This window comes from Staurois parvus, unplaced genomic scaffold (assembly GCF_062004578.1).
Source record: "Staurois parvus isolate SC_StPar_1 unplaced genomic scaffold, SC_StPar_1.0 ptg000316l, whole genome shotgun sequence".
Taxonomy (NCBI): Eukaryota; Metazoa; Chordata; class Amphibia; order Anura; family Ranidae; genus Staurois; species Staurois parvus.
The window spans coordinates 1,772,191-1,793,406 of NW_028318112.1; the positions used below are offsets into that span (position 1 = coordinate 1,772,191).

Sequence of the window (21,216 nt, forward strand, 5' to 3'; positions counted from 1 at the left end):
CACATGCGCAGATACGTCGAGGGGGACAGATCCTCACAGGAGACAGATTTTCATGCTGCACCGGTCTTCAGGGCAGACTGTGAGAGGAGCCTAGCGGGAGCCTAGCTCTGCGGGCCGGATTAAAAGGTCCGCCGGGCCGTAGTTTGCCCATTGCTGGTCTAAGCCAACACTTGAATCTATAAAGGCATGTCATGTGGCTAAACGCCAGATTGATATGTGGGTAGAACAACAGGAGTGTATCAAATGGTCTTTTACTAATATTCAGTTCCATATATTTGGTAATATATCTGGTAAGCTTGTCACAAGACTCAGTAAAGGCCTCTACCAACCCACACATATTATGACTTTGAAAGACCCAACTGGACATCCTACATCATCTATCAGCGGTTTTGCACAGTAAACTAAATGTGTAGTAAACTGAGAGACTTAAAACATAATTCACTTATCTTGAATATACTTATCACTTGGAGGGTAGCACAGAAGAAATTGGGCATATCACTATTCATATCAGAATATCTTTCCATCCATGGCAACCCTATGTTCCCTCAAAGCATGGAATACAAAGTTTTCTCGAAAAGTCTTACCTCTGTAATGGCTCTATCCACTTGAGCTCTGGGAGGTTTTACCCCCTTCACGGCCAGGCCATTTCTTGCTATTTAGTGCTTCGCTACTTTCCCTTGCAATACCCACAGGCATGTCAAGATATGACTTGCGTCTCTGTTTGTACAGCTGTTGCATCCCCATAGCATAACATAGGCTGACTGCACAAAGCTTTAGGTGGCTCAAGCCACATAAACGAACCATCAATTCACACTGTACAGACCACAGCACCATGTGAATGAACCACATGACCTCATTCACACACACAGCTTTATGTATTAACACATTACAGTTTTATCTTTAAGGTTTATCAGGAATTTTGTTGTGCTTGTGTCCATTAATAATGATACTATTTTTTAGCAAAAATATAATTTGATTTTTTTTTTTGGGGGGGGGGGGGGTTCAGGGATGCTGTACATGGTGATTTATAACACCAGCCCTGTCTACCATCATCAGCTTGTGAAGTATCTTAAGGCCAACATTTTACAAAACAATAATCTTCCTTCATAAATTTAGGCCCATATGTATTCTTCTATATGTCTTTGGTTAAAAATATCCCAATTCCACTACACCACCCAGTTTCCTTTACCTATTAAGGTAAAATAATTCTCTTCCCAAAAATTCTAAACCACAAATTTTCAGGAAGTCACCATATACACCATACAATTTTCAGTACATCAGATTGCAATAATGGATAGTTCTTCTAAGCCACTAGTGGGTTAACAGCATCCACTCTATTCATGGGTTAACTCGCATTTCATGCTCTCAGGGTTATGCCAATACAGCTTACCATAAATATCAGAAAAACAGAAGGAAAGCTCCACATAGCGTAAAACTATTTACATTTCTTCGCACAACAAAACCGATACACTTACATGATATTGTGCAATGTCCGAAACTAAAGAAATAAGTGCATATGATATAGCAGCACGCTGGCTCCAGCCATGAGCTCAGGCTGCGAGCCAGGATGGGCTATTGTGGGGTGATACCACTCAAAGCATGGCCCCTCCCTAAGCATTTCAAACAGATATACAGATATCCCCCCTTGTAAGGCAAAAACGTGTGTGCAACAGTACAAAACAATACGTTTTTATTACAAAAAAGAAAAAAGTAAAAAGAATTAACAGATTCAATAAGATCAAACTGCAGTACAGCAATTCATGACTCAAGGAATGAATAACATTGTACAGTAGAAGGCAGCTATCAGCCCATATAAGCTTGAACAATGATGATAACCAGACAAATCCAACGTGTTTCAGAACTCATGTTTCCATCTTCAGGGATTAAATATGTCAGGTCTATAATATAACAAAACATAAAATGGGTACAAATAACATGATACAAAGTATCAAATTCAAAATGTGCAAAAATGGCTGATTGCTCATACACCTACAAATTACACTGCATCAGATATTCAAGATGTTCACAGAAAATTGGGTGAAGATGCCTCCCGGATGTCACATCTGAGGGGAGGGAAGGGAGTGTGCCACGATATACTGCCCATCATCAAGGACCACACTACAACAGTCAATAAATGGAGAAATAAAAAAATCTATGGGTATAGTAAAATCAAATTAGATAAGGGAGGTCAAATATTATCAAGGTCCTACCTTTCCTCAGGGCTTGTGCTGCTCCATGTGCTGGCACCCATCTTAGGTCTGCAAAGCATTGTGGGATCCTTTATGCTTTCAGCCCTCTGCGGCTCCTCCCAGGAGGTGGCGGCTTATCACATTTAAGTCTGCTGTTTGCAGCTGTCCATTGCATTCGTGTCCTATATGTTGCACAGCAGCAAGCTCCTGTTCAGTTAACTCTTTGCTCTCCTGGATACCGACTCGGCTTTGGCTTAGACTCCTCCTGGCTTCTGACCCCGGCTCTGGTGACCATTCTTCCTGGCTTCTGACCCCGACTCTGGCGACCATTCTTCCTGGCTTCTGACCCTGGCTTTGGCTACGATTCCCGCTGGTTCTCGACTTGATTATCCTGGAAGACGACCTCGGCAGGAGAACTTCTGTCCTACCAAGTCATTCGCTGTTGCTGTCGGACTTGCATAGACCTACCTTTAATTGCACCTCCTTGTGTGTCTAGCTCCTTGCTCCCTGACAAATATTTACTGGTTTCGTCAAGAGAACTAAGTCATGTGTGGCCCAAGGGAAAACATTAATGCAGAAACTCTGCAAAGATATCCTTATCAGTAACCAGATGTGTTAACAACGGATAAGCCAAATATAATATAAGGGTAAAAACCCACCCAAGTATGGAAGAAAGAGAATATTATATAAATTATGTTGAAAATAATGCTCACCACTTGTAGTATTGTGATCTCTGGTAGGGCCCAGCTGTGTTCAGCTTGATCATCCAACAATTGTTGCCAGATAAGTATAGGCCTATTTAACTCTAAGGACTCTCTACTAGATAGCAGGGGCCACATGGCCATCAGTGGCGGTCCCCAGGCCCGATGTGCATGCGGCGTGATTAGGGTAAAAAATATCTGGAAGGCAAGAATGGCTCCAAATTGATTATTTTATTTAGCATTTATATATACAGTATTGGGGAAAACACCGATACAGAAACAGCATGTGTTTATGGCTGTATTCCCACCAGTCCACTACGCCCCTTGTTCTTTTATACATGCTTAGTTCGTCACATCCACAGCTACTTATCGCTTACCTTGGCTACACACCCACTCTTAGCACGCATTACATGACTAAGCACATGCTTACACAAACAGTTTTCTAGGCACGCATATCATTGCGTAACCCATTCTTAATGCATCAGCAGAAAACAATATATAGAGTATAGATTAGAGATTCAGCATGATCATAAATCATCCTTACACATTTCCCCCTTTTGATTATTGCTGATCACAAATCCTTATTCTTCTACACAAGCCAGAAATGACACAAAATGGGAGGTGTAACACAGGTGGAAGACCCTCCAAACATCTATCATCTTAAACATGGAGATGTAAAGATATAACTCCTCAACTCTCATACACTCATCCCCACCCGTGGATTCTCTGGTGCAGAAGGTACAATACTTTAGCTCCTTACTACTCTCCTATAGCCACTGTCCATTCATTCTCCTCTACCGACATCCGTAAGCTGGATAGCCATACTCATGAACTGGGCAAATGTTACCCTCGAAGAGCTGGAATTAAAGGGACAGAGTCCCTAAGCATTCACTCAAGCAAGTGTAATTTTAGCCAACACACACATCAAGCATTCAGTCTCTAACTAAGGATTCAAATTTCCCATAATTAAACAATACTCCACCATCTGTCTTAAACTAGACACAAAAATGCAATTCCCTTCATCATTTAGGTGAACCCCATCTCCTCGGAAGAGATCAGGCTGTTCTCCTTCCAAAGCATGGTTGTGGTACATATACCCTTTTTCCTTCCATAAATACCTCTGTAAAGCATCATTTACTTTCCTTCCCCTTCATTTGGTTCCCCGACTCCAACATGGTCTGAGAACAATGGAGGAAAACACTAAAATGGTGTCCAGGAAATACTCTGTAATCCACTTCAAATCTTCCTTCGTAAAAGAGGTCAGTCCCAAATTTCTACTTCTCCCCACATCATTACCACCTAAGTGGATGATAATGCCGAGAGGATTCCCCTGAGACCACACCAAACTACCTGTACTTTATTAGGATCACACCCCAAATTTTCCATCCCTACTTCTAATGCCTTCTCCCTGGCCCAATATATATATGAATGTCCCACAACCCAAATCTCCCGTACAGTCTGTTCATCGTCCAATATTTGAAGTGAGTCATCAGAGCAAACAGACTCCTTATTTTCTTCTGAGGATTTTTCATCACTGGGCAACAGACTGGGTCCATCACAGCTTAACTGTTCTAGTCCAAAGTTCTTTTCATCATATGTAGGGTTTAGGGAGCCTCCAAGTAGGTCATGGATCATCTGATTGGGAGAATCCTTAATCACAGATTCAAGTTCAAGCTCAAGTTCAGGCATTTCTGCTTCAGCGGCATAACAGAACAGACCATTCTATGGGTCATGAAGGACAAAGAATAGCTCTGGCATTTCCCTTTCTACCTTTTTCTTCCTTCTAGAAAGCAAGAGGAATATCTGAGGTTTTCTTTTCACATTTACTCTTTACCTTACACATTGCCATACATGCAAATATGACTAATTTAAAACACAAATATAAACATAAAGCAGCTCCCAAGATTACCCCCAGAATCCTATCAAAAAAAGGTTTTAAATACTTCCCCTATTCCCCTAAACCATGATAGAGGGTTTAGCCAAGACAGCCATCCTCCTCCCCATTCTGATAAATCCAATGTATGATTAGAAATATCATGCACCTTCCCCTGTATTTCTTCTGCCGCCGCTAAATGTTTTTCCACATTATAGCTATTATCAACTATATAGGTACAACATTCCTATTCAATAACTTTACATAACCCCCCCTTGTGAAGCAAATAATATGTCTAATCCCATATGATTAGCAACCACTTGTCTTCTTATCTCTACTAGCTCATCTGTTTCTTCCTTTAAGACCTCTAAAACATGTCCTAACATTATGTTAGCAGTATTAGTCATTCAACCTATTAATCATTTCATGTCCCACACCTGTGAATGAGGGAGCATAAGTTCATGCCTTAAAAGCTTCCCCAAACAAAGATACTGAATATGTTTTCCCAATTCTCTCCATTTCCCTTTGTGTCATTTCAATTGAGCCCCCCTTATCTCTCACAGACCTCCTAAATCTTTCTTTTGATGAGTCTCCTGCAATTCTGTAGTATTTACCACTCTAGTGGTATAAATTAACCTAGCAAGTACACACGTATCATTTGCCTTTGCCGGTAACCACTTGTATGCCTTTTGGCCACACACATAATAATATGAAGCTGGCATGACTCTTGCTTCAACACTTATATGGTGAATTTTCAACTTGGAGTCTACTATTTCCTTAAACGATCTATTGTATTTATTTAAATCAGTGAACTCATAATCCCCGTCACACTTGTCAGTTACATTGAATTTCTTTAATGACCTCTTTAAATTTTCATCAAAACAATTGGAGCAATTCTTCAGGCACTGACACATCGTTTGATTTTCTAGGTTAAAACAACCATTCAAATTGAACTTTTTCAGGGTCCTGGTAATAGTGACCCCCATTTTGACCATCTCTGGATCAGTGCCACTATTAAGGATCAGTCCTATTCCTTTCCCTGATATTCCCTGCACCAACAGCCCCTTTCCCCCCACTAGTTCCAAGGCTTTTTCGCTAAGGTACTATTGGCTGTCTCTCTTTTCAACAATGCATAGAATAAATTGGGATCTGTAACTGCTAGGGCTATTATCGGTTTCTGCTGTGCACTTGGGGGAATCATAGTTTACACCTAACAGTTAGAGAGATTGAATTGAGTACTGATCACCTCATATAATTGGAACATCTTATTCAGATAGGTGTGTCCATCCACAAGCACATGCCCCCATGACACTCAGCAACAGAAAACTCTTCCAGTCACTCATGTTTCTTCATTGGCACTGAAGCACAACTCCTTGTTTGGTATAACTGTAATGACTAGAGAGATATGATCACATTCTTAGCAGTGTCTTTGTCAGGGACCATCGTGACGCATGGGTCTACACATGCGTAGGCATCTGTTAAGACGTACAGGTAGCAGGGCACTAGGACCCAGGCACACCCGTCGTCTTGACAGTACTAGGCAGGCACTGGGACCTAGGCGGCGACTGTCAGGTGCAGGGCGGGCTACTTAAGCCAGCCCTGCACAGATGCTTGTTGCCGAATGGTCTTTTGCATCCTGTTGCCTGTGTAGTGATTACTCTAATCTGGATTGTCTGACCTTGTTGCCTTCTCCTGTCCTGACCCCTTGGCTTGCCTGACTCTGCTCCTGGATGTTCCCTTATAGATCTGATCTTTTGGTATTGACCCTGCGTGTGACCCGACTATCCTTTGCCTATCGTCTTGTACCTCACCGACCCGCTAGTTACCAACCCGGCTTGTTTGACTCTGACTTTGCTCATCCGTCCATCCATCCCTCAGGGATCCCTGGGCTCCCTCACATCAGACTCTTAACCCGCTGGAGCTCTTGGCAGACTCCTCTACCTCTGGTAGAGATACCTAGCAGCTGCGACCTGGTCCCGGAGCGCTCCAAGTCCATCCCCACCATCAGGGGCCCTGGTGAACAAGTGCTCCGGTACTTAGACTCCGCACTCTGGGGAGGCTCTATCAGGGGACTGATAGAGGTACTGTCAGGCGGTCCGTTACAGTCTTGCTGAGGACAGAAATCCTTAGACAAGGAGAACTGGCCCTACTGCTCTGATACAATTGCAGCATGCACACGTTTACAATGTGAAGCATGTATCCAAGTATCCTTATCTTCCAGCTTCACTGCTGTAGCTGTAGTAAGTAGCACCTGATAGGGTCCTGTCCACCTGGGATCCAGACCTCTCCTCTGATGTTTCCTTACCATTACCCAGTCACCTGGCTGCAGGTCATGTGTCTTTTCAAGGGTATCTGGGTCTGGAAGAGATGAATATATCTTCTTGTGTAGCTGATTCAAATGCCTGTGCAACCCAATGACATATTCAGTGAGTGACCCATACGAATTTGCTTAAGCCTTTGGATAATACAACCCTGTCCTTGGTACTGATCCAAATAATATTTCATAGGGAGAAAGTTTCCTTTTTTGCTTCAGTGTAGTTCCCAATGCAAATAAACCTATAGGCAAACCTTGAAGCCAATTTATTTCTGACTCTGTGATTTTGCCTAATTTTGCTTTAAGCAGCCCATTATATTTTTCAATCTTATCACTAGCTGTGGGGTTGTACGGTGTGTGTAAATGTTGCATATTTAAAAGCTGCAAGCACCTCTTTCATCACCTGTCCAGTAAAGTGACTTCTTCTGTCTGACTCTATAGTTTCAAAAATCCCATATCTACACATCACCTCCTGTATCAGCTTCTTTACTGTTGCTGTGGCTGTAGCCTTTCGTATAGGCCAGTGGTGGGCAACCTTTTTTTTCAACTGAGCCAAATCTCGCCAAAACCACGATTGAAACTTATTTTGAGAGCCACATTTTTAAAACTGAAAATACATCCCCCATATAGTAATTCATCCCCCATAGTAATTCATCCCCCATAGCAATTCATCCCCCATATAGTAATTCATCCCCCATAGTAATTCATCCCCCATATAGTAATTCATCCCCCATAGTAATTCATCCCCCATATAGTAATTCATCCCCCATAGTAATTCATCCCCCATATAGTAATTCATCCACCATAGTAATTCATCCCCCATATAGTAATTCATCCCCCATAGTAATTCATCCCCCATATAGTAATTCATCCCCCATAGTAATTCATCCCCCATATAGTAATTCATCCCCCATAGTAATTCATCCCCCATATAGTAATTCATCCACCATAGTAATTCATCCCCCATATAGTAATTCATCCCCCATAGTAATTCATTCCCCATAGTAATTCATCCCCCATATAGTAATTCATCCCCCCTATAGTAATTCATTCCCCATATTGTGTCAATTCACTTACCTTTGCTCCGCGCGTTCCTCTCGCCGTGTTCCCGCGCCGTTCCGGTCTTCAGGGCGGACTGTGAGAGGAGAGGAGTTCGTCAAGCTGCCCCGCCTACATCCTCACAGCCAATGTTTGCCACGCTCCGCGGGCCGGATTAAAAGGTCCGCCGGGCCGTATACGGCCCGCGGGCCGTAGTTTGCCCATTGCTGGGCTAGCTGCAGAGTCCTGACTTTTGGGGTGGCCGCCCGAGAGGAGGGAGGGGAGCGGGCACCTGGCACACAGAAGAGCCGCATTAAAATGTGTAAAGAGCCGCATGTGGCTCGCGAGCCACGGCTTGCCGACCACTGGTATAGGCCATGCCTCTAGCCAGCCAGAGAAGCAGTCTACACAAATGAGCACATACTCATATAGACCTACTTTACGCAAATGTATGTAGTCTATTTGCAATCTTTGGAAGGGATACAAGGCCCTTGGAATATGGCCCTAAGGAGTTTTTTACCTTTTTTCCTGGATTATATTGCGCACAGAATAAACAAGCCTGACAATACCTCTTAGCCGTTTTCAATGCCTTGTGCATACCATAGTTTCCAAATTAGATCAACCATCCCCCTTTGGCTACATGAGAGGGGAAATGTGCCATAGAACAAAGAGAGGGGTACATCGAAGGAGGAGCACATGGTCTCCCATCCTCATCCTCATGGAGCCAAATGTCTGTATCCTCATTGAAATGACAGTTATTGTTTTTCCACTTTTTAATTACCTCTTGGGATGCCGCGCTTTTCAATTGCTTTAGGGTTTGGATGTCTGTGTCTCCTTGTAGGAAATACACCTTTTCATCACTATCTGTCATCAGGGGTAGCAAGGCAGCTTCCCTAGCCTCCTCATCTGCCCTCTGGTTACCCAAGTCAACAGCATCCGATGCTTTGGTGTGAGCCTTCACTTTGACCACTGCAACTTCAGCAGGCAAAGTGATGGCTTTTAGTAGAGCATTCACCTGAACAGAGTTCTTAATGGTTTACCCTATGACGATAGGAAATTTCTACTTTTCCAAAGAGCCGTATAATCATGTACAGCTCCAAATGCATAGCGGGAGTCAGTGTATATATTCACTGACCGCCCTTCTGCCAATTGACATGCATTTATCAAGACTTCTAACTTGACCACTTGGGCTGACCAATGATTTGGTAGAGCCTTCTGGAAAATGACTCCCTCCTGACCCACGACAGCCAAGCCAGTGATGGGAGAACTCTGCTCAGTATAATACTTGGAACCATCTACCCACAGTTCCATCTCTAGGTTCTCCAAGGCAACATCTTTCACTGTCACTGGGAGCCTATAATAAGCCTTAGTCGTGTGAAAACAATCATGTACCCACTCCACTGGAGAAGGCAAAATGGGTAACAAAGTGGCTGGATTTAAAACATTACACCTCTTAACAATGATGTTACTTGGTGTAAGCAAAGCCAGCTCATACTTGGTTAGCCTTGCAGCAGATAAGTGTCTTGTATTAAGATGTCCCAGCACCTGCTCCACTGCATGAGGAACCATTAAAATCAGAGTATTTCTCAACACAATGTCAGCAGTTTTCTCCACTAACATGGCTGCTGCCACTGTGGCCTTCACACAAGGCACTGCTGTGGAAATGACGGGGTCAAGAGGCTGGGAATAGTATCCCACAGATTTGTGCTTATCGGCACGTTTTTATGTTAACACCCTAGATGCCTGATTATCAGATTCATGACAAAATAAGTAAAACTCTTTGCTATAATCAGGCAATGCCAATGCAGGGGATGTAATTATAGCCTCCTTCAATGCTTCCACTGCCTGTATCTCCTCAGCAGACAACTCAAAGTGTACAGTCTTACCCAAAGTGAAAGCATACAATGGCTTAGCTATTTGAGATATATTAGGGATCCATTGTCTGCAATATCCAACCAAACCCAAAAATGCTCTTAAGGACCGTTGATTTTTAGGGAGGGGGTATAAGCGTATCACCTCTTTCCTTTCTGAGGTTAAATGTTTACCCCCCTTAAAGATACAATGCCCCAGGAAAACAACCTTGTACTGGCAGCACTGTAGCTTATCCTTTGTCACTTTACAATTCTGCTCTGCCAAAAAGTTTAGCAGACTTTTCACACACACTTCCCTGGTTACTGCCGCCAAACACAAGTCATCTACATACTGGAGCAGTGTGACCCCTGGCTGTGCTGGCCATTGGTCTAACACTTTCTTCAATGCTTGATTAAAACAGCCTGGTGAAATAGACATGCCTTGTGGGAGGCGGAGCCAGGTGTATTGTTTTTGATCAAAGGTGAAATTGAACAGGTAGATACTGTACATGATTCATCCAGTGGTACAGCACACGATCATAGATCTTAATCTCCCTCCGTTCTTTCTCTTTTCATCCTGTGTGGCTTCCTTGGTTGAGATTTAGGAAAGCATCACCTTTTGTGGCTTCATCACCTCCATGTCATCCATATTCTTTTGGACATGGGATGCCACAGAGGTTAGAGCTTGCAAACTCATGGTCTTCCACTCAGGATACCGTGTGGTTAATTTCTCCTGAATGGGCCTTTTAAGCCTGTTCCCCACATGGTTTACTATCATTGAAGACAGGGCTAGATCATGCCCAGTCTCCATGATTGCAGTTCTAAACCAATCAGTGTACTGATGTACCTCCTCCTTACTCTCCTGTGTCATTGAACTTACCCTAGTCCAGGAGGCTGCTGGAAAAATCTGCCCTATCATATTCCGCAGCTTCTCACACTCTTGCAGTGCTAGAGCTGGCATGTACGGGGTTTCCCCCAACCCTTCCTGTTTTACCAACTGTGTCTCACATATCATAAGATCAGCATCACGAACTCCAGCTACCCCCTTTATTATTCTTAACATGTCCTCCCAATTTGCTCTGTAGCTTGTAGCTATATTGCACAGCTGCTTAGCAAATAGATGAGGACTATGCCTAGGCTTAGGGATTGAATTCAGTAAAGTATTCACCTCCTCAGGAGTCCATGGAACATGGTGAGTTATTGTCCCTGTTAACTGGTTTCCACTATCATACGTTCTCTACTCTCTCACTGTTAATACCCTTCCTGTCTTCTTTCCTGAAGAAGCCCTTACATCTTCATCGCTATCTTTTGAATCAGAGGGAAGAGAAGGCTAAATTCTTTCTTCATACATCTTTACCCCTGTTGTAGGTGTCCTCCTAATTGGTGTTATTCCTCTTGAGAAACTTTTATCCTGCCCACTCGCCTCTGGTGTTGTCATCAAACTAGACGGGAGCATGCTATTCCATCTTGGTGATTCATACCACCTTTTACCCTTAGGCGCTTCCAGTGCATATCCTTGCATCACCTCCTCCCTCATTGGTGCGGACACTTCTATGGCACCCATAGATCAGAGACGTGAAGGTCCTCACACACACACACAGATCCCCTAACCTGAAGACAGAACGGAGACAGCCAAGAGTAGACAGCACATCTCCATGGGCCCTCGCCCATGTCCAGCCGCAGAACAGGGAACACCCCCTCTGGGAAAACCATGCATGGCAAGCCCCACCCCTCCTCTGCAGCACGGCCACCAGGATCACTCACTGCTCTGGCTCTGCAGCCCTGCTGTGAAAGGGGCTATGAAGGCCGCAGATTTAACAAAGCAGCTCTAGATCCTGCCTGAGACTAGGTGAGAGCAACCTGGGGTCATAGTTGTGAGTAGCAGACATACTGAACATCCCCCTCACCTCTGTCCCTCTCACCCGCCACACCCCTCCTCTCTCTCTTGCCCATCTCTCTCTTGCCCTCCCCTTGCTCTCATCCCCCCCTCTCTCTCTCACCCCCTCTCTCTTCCACCCCCTCCTGTCTCTTGCTTCCCCTTCTCTCTTGCCCATCTCTTTCATTCTCACCCACACCATTTCTCTCTTACTCCCCTCTCTTTCTCACCCCCCTCTCTCTTGCCCCATCTCTCGCTCACCTTTCTCATCCCCCTCTCTTTCGCTCTCTCTGCCCCTATCTGCCCCCCCTCTCTCTCACCTCCTTCTCTCTTGTCCCCCTCTCTTTCACCTCCCCTCTCTCTCGCCCCCACCATTCCTCTCTCTCTCTTGTCCCACTATCTCTGACTGCCCTCTCTCTTACACCCTCCTTACCCTCTCACCCCTCTCTCTCTCTCTCTCTCTTACCCCCCTCTCTCCTCTCTCTTACCCCCCTCTCTCCTGCTCCCCTCTCTCTTACCCCCCTCTCTCACCCCTCTTCCCTCTCCCCTTCCCTCTCTCTCTCAACCCCCACTCTCTATCATCCCCCTTCTCTCTTTCATCCCCCTCTCACACCTGTCACCCCTCCTCTCTCTTGCCCCCCCTCTTTCTTCCTTACCCCTCTCCCTCCCTCTTTCTCTTTCACACCCTCTCCATCTTACCCCCTCACCCCATTTCTCTTTCTCACCCCCTCTCCATCTTACCCCTTCTCTTTCTCACCACCTCTTTCTCTTTCAACCCCTCTCCATCTTACCCCCTCAACCCCTCTCTCTCACACACCCCTCTCTCCCCTCCCACTTTATCTCACCCCCCCCTTCTTCCGCCCTCCCCTTTCTCCATCTCTCTCCTACTTTTTCATCTCCCCCATCCCTCTCTCTCTCCCTCCCTCCTATTCCTATCTCTCCTTCCCCTCCCCCCTCTCCTCTTCTGTCTCTATCCCTCCACCCCACTCTTCACCTCTTTAATATCTAACAGGAAATTCTGTCATAATTCAGAATCTCAGTAAAAAATGCACTCTGTCAGTAAAGTTTCCATGTAAAAAAAAAAAAAAAGTTGTGGAGAAGTTGGCAACCCTGTCAGGAAGGAGCTGAGTGGGAGCTGAATGCCCAAACAAAGCAATTCAAATGATTGTAAAGGCAGCTGCGTTAATCACACTTTTTTAATCTAGTATTAGGGCCAAAGTTTTGATCTTGTACACAGGCCCACTGGTTTTATAAAACGCCCCTTATTGCACCAGAAAGATTGCTGCTGCACGTTGTCCATTTTTAAACCTAAAAGTGCCCATTGGCTTCTACAGAAGGAAGCCAGGAACTTCCATGCAGGCTATGCTGCAGTGGATATTTAAATGCCCCATCTATGCAGCGGAGTTATAATAACCAAATAATCAGTCTCACAGAGATTCCTGGAGGCATGGTTGGGAAGCGTACGGGCACCTGACAGGTTATCAGATGGCCGCCACCTTTGAGCCTGTCATGTCTTTGGTGGCTTCCCAGCAATGGCAAGGGGAATCTCTGTGAGCCTAAGCTGCAGACAAGAATTGGGCATTGGCTCATTCCTGAACATGAAGGCGCAACAGCTTCTGCAGTTTAATGATGGGCCCTTCTGTGCAGCTGGGATGCAATACTCTTGTACCAAATTGTATTGTAACTGTAATGTCTACCTTCATTTTGTAAAGCAGTGCGCAAACTGTTGGCGCTATATAAATCCTGTATTATAATAATAATAACATGGAGGATGGCTGCCACAAATGCATGTAATGTAGGCAGTGCAATATGTAGGTGGAGCTTTGTGTAGGTGTGGTTTGAGTGTGGGTGGGGACACATGGGGCTCCATGATCTCCTATTGCCCTGGGGCCCAATGAGTTGTCAGTCTGCCCCTGATAATGGATCTATTCGGGTTTCTAATGAGCGTCTTTGCCAACATGTGTATTAGCAATCATTTCTTCTGACAACTCACCTTCTTCCAATACCTTGGGCAGCACTGAAACTAGGACCTTAGCTGTTTTCCCATATGCTTCTGCCTCCCATCTAGCCCATGCTGCAACTTCATTTGGTTCCGTCATGCTACTTTTAAAATTGTACTGTAGCACGCTCCACACCCTAACATCATATGTTCCCTGTAGAGGAACTGGCCAATCTGTTGCCTTTGCCAAGCTGTGCCATTTCTTTAGGTACTTCACTACCCATTTCCCATAATGGGCTTTTACTTCCTCCAAGGGCGTCAATAGTGCCCCTTTAACTTTGGTACCTCCTCCCACCTGATTCCCCATTACTGGATCGTCAAGGATGTTCCAGCCACTTCTCTTTTATCTATTGGAGCTGGCCAATACTCCCCTTATACTCTCTTCCACTGAAATCACGCTCCCACCCCTTTTTGGATGAGACTATATTCTAGGAACAATTTAGTTCAGTACTCTTACCCACTTAACCACATAGAACACTCTATTCAATGCAGGACCACATACAGTTGCAAGAAAAAGTATGTGAACCCCTTGGGATTACGTGGAGTTTTGCATGAATTGGGCATAAAATGTGCTCTGAACGTCATCTATGTCACAACAATAGAAGAACACAGTCTGCTGAACATAATACTACACAAACATTAGATGTTGCCATGGTTTAATTGCACATAACATGTAAACATTCACAGTGCAGGGAGGAAAAAGTATGTGAGGCCCTAGCTTAATGAGCTCCCAGAGCTGATTGGAGCCAGGATTGAGCCAACCTTGACTCCAACCAGTGTAATGATATTGGATGTGTTGATGACAGCTGTCCTGCCCTTAAAAAACACACACCTGTTTTGGGTTTACTGGTTTCAAGAGGCACTGTCTGATGTGAACCATGCCTCGCAGAAAAGAGCTCTCAGAAGACCTACGATCAAGAATTGTTGACTTGCATGAAGCTGGAAAGGGTTACAAAAGTATCTCAAAAAGCCTTGATGTTCATGTGTCCACGGTAAGACAGACTGTCTACAAATGGAGAAAGTTTAGCACTGTTGCTACTCTCCCTAGGCATGGTCGTCCTGTAAAAATGACTGCAAGAGCACAGCGCAGAATGCTGCATGAGGTAAAGAAGAATCCCAGAGTTTCAGCTAAAGACCTACAGAAATCTCTGGCACATGCTAACATTTTTGTTGACACATCTACAATAAGGAAAACATTAAACAAGAATGGAGTACATGGGAGGACACCACGGAGGAAGCCATTGCTGTCCAAAAAGAATATTGCAGCACGTTTGAAGTTTGCAAAAGAGCACCTGGATGTTCCACAGCACTACTGGCAAAATATACTGTGGACAGATGCAACCAAGATTGAGTTGTTTGGGAAGAACACACAACACTGTGTGTGGAGAAAAAAAAGGCACAGCACACCAACATCAAAACCTCATCCCCACTGTAAAACATGGCGGAGGGAGCATCATGGTTTGGGGCTGCTTTGCTGCCTCAGGGCCTGGACGGATTGTTGTCATTGATGGGAAAATGAATTCCAGAGTTTATCAAGACATTTTGCAGGAAAACATACGACCATCTGTCCACCAACTGAAACTCCGCGGAGGATGGGTGATGCAACAGGACAATGACCCAAAGCATACAAGTAATTCAACAAAACAATGGCTGCAACAGCACAGAATACGCCTTCTGGAGTGGCCCAGTCAGAGTCCTGACCTCAACCCGATTGAAATGCTATGGCATGACCTTAAGAGAGCGATTCACACCAGACATCCCAAGAATATTGCTACACTGAAACAGTTTTGTGAAGAGGAGTGGTCCAAAATTACTCCAGATCGTTGTGCAGGTCTGATCTGCAACTACAGGAAATGTTTGGTTGAGGTTATTGCTGCCAAAGGAGGGTCATCCAGTTATTAAGTCCAAAGGTTCACATACTTTTTCCTCCCTGCACTGTGAATGTTTACATGTTATGTGCAATTAAACCATGGCAACATCTAATGTTTGTGTAGTATTATGTTCAGCAGACTGTGTTCTTCTATTGTTGTGACTTAGATGACGTTCAGAGCACATTTTATGCCCAATTCATGCAAACCTCCACGTAATCCCAAGGGGTTCACATACTTTTTCTTGCAACTGTAGGTCTGATAAGAGCTTTCCTGACAGAACATCTTCTCCCTCCCACTTAAACACCCCAGATGCAGAATTCCATGGCTTTACTGCACCCAGTGCAGGATCACACAGATCTGAAGGAAGACCCTTGTCCTGACAATTTACTTCCCTCTCTTAGACTGGACTTTTTTATTTTATGGCACAGCTTGTCATAGAACAAACCGGAGATCACACACAGGAAACCCACGCTGTCTATCTCACCAAATTTGTAGCAACACGCACACTACAAACACTATGATGTAACAAATAAAAATAGTATCTAATACCACACCGAGTAGGTCACATTCATTGCCAAGGTACATTATCAAAGTTATATAATTCTATGTATTTTACCCCTCTTCTTGTTCTCTGCACTCCAGGGGTACAAATTTCTCTCTTGGCCTAAAAACAACTGATGCCAATAGCACCCAGGCAATTGCCTCCCAAACCACCATCAATTTTTCAAATACGCACAGAGAAGTTGCACATAGATTACTAGTATCACTCATTTAGGCAAGGCACTATATATAAACCTACACATACAGGGTAACACTTAATGCCTTCCAATTATTATGCAGTAACATTAATCATTATTACAACTCTATAACACATGAACAACACACTTTCATTCAGAGGGCACCTATGACATCATACGCATCAGTGCAGCACATACAGTACTTATATGGTCTCACCTTAGGCAATAAAACCCAGGCTTCCCAGCTTTTGACATCCAGGCCAACCCTCATTCACACTCAGATCAAAGCATAAACGCTAGCAGAAAACCTTCTCTAAATCCACCACTATTTGCTATCCCTTGAGCACAGGTCGTCTCTCTCAGCAGTTCCCTAGATTCTGGTCAATGCTCCCAGTCAGAGCTTTTGCTTATTTTGCAGTTCTCTGCTCCTCTGAGGGCACAAATCTACAAAAACTTCAAGCCGCTTCCAGAGATGCCAGCTCAAATAGATAAGAAATTGCTGTTACTTCCTTATCTCGTGTTTAGTGCTCTGTGTTAGTTTAAAGACAGTTTCACTTTCAGTTTCTACACTCGCTCAGAAAAGCAGGTCTCCTCACCTTGAGACCCAAAATTTCCCCATACACTCACACCTTTTGCATGCCTCCCTTGGACTGGCCAGGCGTTAAGCGAGCACAGCCTTAATTCTTCTTGAGCCCCGAAGGATTTAAAGCTAGCAGCCCTAATGGCTACAGCTCAGAAACCCATTCATACTGGTTAGTATTCAACAACATAAAACACATTTATTACCATCCTTCTTGCCCAGGTTCTTTGATTGCATGTTACACACGTTCTGTACTCCTCCTGACCGCTCAAGGACAACCAGACATATAGTGAGAAAATGTACTCACCAGGGCCCTTTGTTGCTGTTGTATGTCAGGTAAACTACAGATCTTGTGTCTTAAACAGCAAATCTGGGTCAAAGCACCAAAAATGTTTAGGGTAAATAATATCTGGAAGGCAAGAATGGCTCCAAATTGATTATTTTATTTATATATATATATATATCTATATATCTATATATATATATGACGGAAAACACTGACACAGAAACAGCGTTTATGGCTGTATTCTCACGAGACCACTACGCCCCTTTTTCTTTTATACATACTTAGTTCGTCACATCCACAGCTGCTTATCGCTTAGTTTGGCTACACACCCACTCTTAGCAAGCATTACATGACTAAGCACATGCTTACACAAACAGTTTTCTAGGCATGCATATCATTGCGTAACCCATTCTTAATGCATCAGCAGAAAACAATATACAGAGTATAGATTAGTGATTGAGCATGATCATAAATCATCCTTACACAGGCGCTGCCCCGCATACCAGCGAAACGATGTCACATGCAGGAGAGCGATGATATCACATGCGCAGTGCACCACCACACACACAGAGGGCCTGACTGGTCACAGTCTCCACAAGGGATTGGAGCAGCAGGCCAACCCATCCTCCCAGAAGCCAAGGGTGAAAACACCACACTGGCCCCAAGTGGAGGGAGGGCCCAGTGAAGCCACTCAATACCACGTCCAGGAAACAAAAGCTCCCCCAATCAAATAATAAGACCCAAAAATTGCAAAGAATTTGCAATAAGAGTGAGACCCACAGGGAAAGGTCCCCTGTTTTTTACATGGATCTCCCTTGTCAACCCCCCTATACTCACTATGAACCAGCCAATCACTCAGTGAGGAAACCCTCCTGTAGGTGATGGCCAGCAAGGTGGGTATATGAGAGGCCAGCACAAGGTCCATAGTGAGTAAATGCCAGTATTTTTCTACAATCTGTCTTACTTGTTTGTGTTGTGCGGAATAACGACTAATGATTTGTAAAGTGTCATCATGTTTTTTAACTTTAGTTGAAAAGACAAGGTCATAACGTGTAGAAGAACATGCCCTCTTATAAACTCTTTTTAAACAGGAATTTGTATAACCACATTCAAGTAAACGTTGTCTCAAAAGGTCAGCTTCCTTTTTAAATAGTATATCATTAGAGCAGTTGTCTGGCACGAAGGTATTGATTGTAAGGGATGGAGGCCACTCGGATGAAAACTGGTGGCATGCAAAATGGTGTTCCCAGATGTTGGTTTGCAAAATAGTTCACTCACCAATTGGCCATCAACTGTTCTGTGAATACGGACATCTAAAAAAGTAATTTCAGACCTATCACCTGCCATTGTAAATTTGAGATTGTACTTATTGGTATTCATGGCCACTACACAGTCCTTCACAGCCCTCCCACAAGATGAAAATATCATCAATGTATCAGTACCACATGAGAATGTGGTCTGCATACATCAATAACATATCACCCATGAGCAACAGTCGCTCCCACTCCCCCAAGTACAGGTTGGCACATGAGGGTGCGCTACACATCCCCATAGCTACACACTGCACCTGGAGGAAGTGGGAACCATTGAAGGAGAATACACTGTGTTTGAGTATGAAATCAAGAGATTCCAAAATGAATTAATTGAGAAGGCGTAGTGTGACATTTTTGTGATAAGAAGTGTTGTATCACCGATAGTCCTTTTTTCGTGAGGTATGCAACTGTATAAGGCCACTACATCAGTTGTGATGTGGGTACCATCTAAGATGGTTAATAGATGAATAGTATACAAAGGAAACAGAGCAGGGTGCCCTGTATGCTCGTGAAGGATTACTCAGATCCACTGGCTAGGAGCTGCCGGACAGAATGTGTTTCTCTGCTTTGTCAACGCTATGGATTATTTACTGTGGACTTGAGCGCTGATTGTGCTTGTTCAATCACAAGTTGAACTGGTTAGTAGATGAATATGGACAGTAAGACAGAAAAGGCAGAGAGAGCACAACAGCCCTTGTCAGGAATCTGGGTATGACCAGAAATGTGTGGACTGACACAGGGAAATGCAGGCTTCCGGTATAGTATAAACAATACAATTTATTAAAGACTAACAATATATAAACGCAGTGCAAAACATAACACAGTGCAACAAACCAAACCTCCAACAAACAACCATACTGTCAGGGATGCGGGTGTGACCAGAAGTGTGTGGACTGACACAGGGAAACGTAGGCTTCAGATATGGTATAAATAAGACAATTTATTAAGACTAACAATACAAACATAAACGCAGTGCACCAAACCCCAAGCTAACACAAATACATACAACAAGGTGAAACAAACCCAAACCTAAACTGATAAAGATACACAGGTACATACACATATAGAGCACAACGTAGTCAGGCAGGCCAGGTCGATAACTATCGGGCAGGTAGGTACAGGAGGAGCAGGCGGAGAGAATGGTCAGGGTCACAAGCCAGGGATCAAACAGGAGAAGTCAGCAGAGGTCAGGATCAGGCAGGGTCGGCAACAAGTCAGGCAGGAACAGGAACAGGAATGCAGGTTACAAGGTACAGGGGCCCATGGAAAAACACACACCAAGGCACAGACTGCAGGTCTGGCCATCCCTTAAATACACCACCTGCAATCAGCCCCAGGTGATGGCTAATTGCTGAAGTGAACCTCTGGTTGTTGAGAGCACCCACTGGCCAGCCCTGGTACTGCAGCCCACAAGGCAGGTGAGTCCCACCACTATTGGCAAGTCCATTCCTGACAGTACTCCCCCCTCAAGGAGCGGCCTCAGGACGCTCCAAACAGTCCTAGCTGGGCAAAATGTTCCACCGCCCGGGTCCAGTGACTGGCAGGATATCAAAGACTGGCACATCGGGCTGGGCACCGGACGGAGGCACTTCGAGCTGGGCTCCGGACGGAGGCACTTCGAGCTGGGCACCGGACGGAGGCACTTCGAGCTGGGCACCGAACGGAGGCACCTCGAGCCGGGCACCGAAGGGAGGCACTTCGGGCTGGGCACCGGACGGAGGCACTTCGGGCTGGGCACCGGACGGAGGCACTTCGGGCTGGTCACCGGACGGAGGCACTTCGGGCTGGACACCGGACGGAGGCACTTCGGGCTGGACATCGGACGGAGGCACTTCGGGCTGGACACCGGACGGAGGCACTTCGGGCTGGACACCGGACGGAGGCACATCAGGCTGGACGCCGGATCACCAGGCGGAGCAGTGGGCACCGGGCCACCAGGCAGGGCAGCAGGCACCGGGCCACCAGGCAGAGCAGCAGGCACCGGGCCCCCAGGCAGGGCGGCGGGCACCGGGCCACCAGGCAGGGCAGCAGGCACCGGGCCACCAGGTGGAGCAGCAGGCACTGGGCCCCCAGGCAGGGCGGCGGGCACCGGGCCACCAGGCAGGGCAGCAGGCATCGGGCCACCAGGCGGAGCGGCGGGCACCGGGCCTCCAGGCGGAGCGGCGGGCACCGGGCCCCCAGGCGGAGCGGTGGGCACCGGGCCCCCAGGCAGGGCGGCAGGCACCGGGCCCCCAGGCAGAGCGGCAGGCACCGGGCCATCTGGCTCGACAGCGGGCATCGGGTCACCAGGTACAACAGCGGGCACCGGGTCATCAGACATATGATCGTCTTGCTCGACCGTGGGCACCAGGTCATCTAGCTCAACAGCGGGCATCGGGTCACCAGGCACGACAGCGGGCATCGGGTCACCAGGCGGAGCGGCGGGCAGCGGGCCCCCAGGCAGGGCGGCAGGCAACGGGCCATCTGGCTCGACAGCGGGCATCGGGTCACCAGGTACAACAGCGGGCACCGGGTCATCAGACATATGATCGTCTTGCTCGACCGCGGGCACCAGGTCATCTGGCTCGACAGCGGGCACCGAGTCATCTG

The 21,216-nt window shown here is 45.7% G+C and overlaps 2 long non-coding RNA genes and 1 pseudogene across 2 annotated transcripts in view; 1 reads left to right on the plus strand and 2 right to left on the minus strand.

The window, feature by feature from the left end:
• Positions 1-21,216, plus strand: part of LOC149457509 (uncharacterized) — a 406,371-nt gene that overhangs the window by 232,077 nt on the left and 153,078 nt on the right. The window lies entirely within an intron of this gene.
• On the minus strand, positions 1,674-2,687 carry LOC149457510 (uncharacterized). The gene is made up of 2 exons (XR_016313618.1): positions 1,994-2,687; positions 1,674-1,898 (listed from the first exon to the last, which is right to left on the minus strand). It is a non-coding gene; the product is annotated as an uncharacterized LOC149457510 (long non-coding RNA).
• Positions 3,102-4,647, minus strand: LOC149457511 (uncharacterized; annotated as a pseudogene).